Here is a 3,102-nt window from a genome sequence, read left to right on the forward strand (position 1 = left end):
GATCTGGTTTGTATTACAGAATGGCTCCAGGAAGAATCATTGACTCGTAGAAACCGGCAGCCTACAGGCATCTGCAAATATCCAAGATGATTTCATATATAAAGGCATTTTGCAATAAATGGTTAATATAGAACACTGAATACACAGAATAATCAATGTTTCTTTAGATCATCACATTTTGTGAACTCACATATACACGGTCATGTACTGGAAAATGTGTCGCTGATAATTAGTACGTGTTGGAAAATATTCTGCAATTATACCTTCAATTATAAAAAAAACCCTCAGGCTGTGTTCATACTGCGGCCAAAAACCGCAAAAGCCCCGTGCGGTTGCGGTCTCTCCAATCACTTATTCGTGCAGGGAAACAGGTGTTTCACCTACAAGACAAAGTAGCCGATTTTTTTATTTTTTTTTCACAGGTGAACAACCTGTTTCCCTGCAATATGAAGAGATTGTGCTGGGAAACAGTGGAAAGACCGCAATGGTGCAAGGCTGATGCAGTTTTGAGCTGTAGTGTGACTGTTGTGTGAGAACAAAGCCTAATACCACTTGCAAATTGATGAAACCTAAAGAAATGAGCTGAGATATAAGTTGGGGTGCATGCAGCATGTAAGTGAATGTTCACTCTGCCCAGTGAGCTGGACATTCTATTCATGTTGTTCCCCATGGCTGTGTATCTAGTAGCCGGGATCAGTCCTTCTCAGCCCTTAGCCACATGCATGACGCTTGACAAACAGTAAGGTTTTAAATATTAGGCCAGGGTCACACTTGCGAGTGCCATGGGAGAAACTCGCGCAAGTGTTCCCTAAACAGTGATCCGTATGTCATCTGTTATCCGTAGGCAGGGTGTGGCTGCGTATTGGAATGGAATGTGTTCCCCTGCATTCCATTCATTACCCAGTTTTTACAACCAGGAGCAACAGCTGCATTAGCAGGCTCCTGGTTGTAAATTTATTTAACCCCTTCGGATGGATTTACAGCGTGGGACATGACTGGTCGCCGGAAAGGTATGGGATATTGTTGCTTTTTTATTTTATTTTTTTCACAGAATGAGGGTCTTCAGGTGGATTAAGCGTACAATAAAGATTTTAAACCGCGTGTGTATTTATTTCATTAAAATACTTTATTCATAATGTGTGCGTGTATTATTAACCCTGTACTACTATTGTATTAATAATGGATAGGTGTCTTATTGACATCTCTCCATTATTAACCAGGCTTAATGTCACCTTACATTAGCAAGGTGACATTAGCCCTTTATTTCCCCATATCCCACCGCTACTCGGGAATGGGAAGAGAGAGGCTAAGTGCCAGAATAGGCGCATCAGACAGATGTGCCTTTTCTGGGGTGGCTGGGGGCAGATGTTTTTAGCCAGGGGGGCCAATAACCATGGTCCCTTTCTAGGCTATTAATATCTGCCCTCAGTCACTGGCTTCCCACTCTGGTGGAGAAAATTGCGCAGGAGCCCACGCCATTTTTTCTGTGATTTAACCCTTTATTTTAATAGCTAGAGCCATCAAATTTTGCACACAGACACTTCTAACATTAGTAGCGAGTAATATGTAAAAAAAATAAGGGATATGAAATGGTTTACTGCATGTAAACCATGTCTCATATCCTGTCGGGTTTGATAAAGAGATAGCAAAAGCCGGCAATTGAATTACCAGCTTTTATGCTATCTAGCTCTGTAATATATATATATATATATATATATATATATATATATATATATATATATATGTATGTATGTATGTATGTATGTATGTATGTATGTATGTATGTATGTATATATATATATATATATATACACATATATATATATATATATATATATATATATATACAGTAAAGACCAAAAGTTTGGACACACCTCATTTAACCCCTTTCTGACTTCGGACGGGATAGTCAGAAGCCCCTCTTTGATGCGGGCTCCGGCGGTGAGCCCGCATCAAAGCACGGACATGTCAGCTGTTTTGAACAGCTGACATGTGCCCGTAATAGGCGCGGGCAGAATCGCACCTATTAACTAGTTAAATGCCGCTGTCAAACGCAGACAGCGGCATTTAACTACCGCATCCGGCCGGGCATCGCCGACCCCCGTCACATGATCGGAGGTCGGCGATGCTTGTACATTGTAACCATAGAGGTCCTTCACACCTCTATGGTTACTGATCGCCGGTAGCTGTGAGCGCCACCCTGTGGTCGGCGCTCACAGCACACCTGATTTTCTTCTACATAGCAGCGAACATAAGATCGCTGGTATGTAGAAGAGCCGATCGTGCTGTGCCTGCTTCTAGCCTCCCATAGAGGCTATTGAAGCATGGCAAAAGTTACAAAAAAAAGTTTAAAAAAATGTGAAAAAAATAAAAAAAATATAAAAGTTTAAATCACCCCCCTTTCGCCCCAATCAAAATAAATCAATAAAAAAAAATCAAATCTACACATATTTGGTATCACCGCGTTCAGAATCGCCCGATCTATCAATTAAAAAAAAGCATTAACCTGATCGCTAAACGGCGTAGCGAGAAAAAAAATCGAAACACCAGAATTACGTTTTTTTGGTCGCCGCGACATTGCATTAAAATGCAATAACGGGCGATCAAAAGAACGTATCTGCACCAAAATGCTATTATTAAAATTTTCATCTTGGCACGCAAAAAATAAGCCCTCAACCGACCACAGATCATGAAAAATGGAGACGCTACGAGTATCGGAAAATGGCGCAAATTTTTTTTTTTTTTTTTTAGCAAAGTTTAGAATTTTTTTTCACCACTTAGGTAAAAAATAACCTAGTCATGTTAGGTGTCTATGAACTCGTACTGACCTGGAGAATCATAATGTCAGGTCAGTTTTAGCATTTAGGGAACCTAGCAAAAAAGCCAAACAAAAAACAAGTTTGGGACTGCACTTTTTTGCAATTTCACTGCACTTGGAATTTTTTTCCTGCTTTCTAGTACACGACATGCTAAAACCAATGATGTCGTTCAAAAGTGCAACTTGTCCTGCAAAAAACACGCCCTCACATGGTCATATTGATGGAAAAATAAAAAAGTAAGGGCCCTGGGAAAGGAGGGGAGTGAAAAACGAGAACGCAAAAA

This window comes from Ranitomeya imitator, chromosome 2 (genome assembly GCF_032444005.1).
Source record: "Ranitomeya imitator isolate aRanImi1 chromosome 2, aRanImi1.pri, whole genome shotgun sequence".
NCBI lineage: Eukaryota > Metazoa > Chordata > Amphibia > Anura > Dendrobatidae > Ranitomeya > Ranitomeya imitator.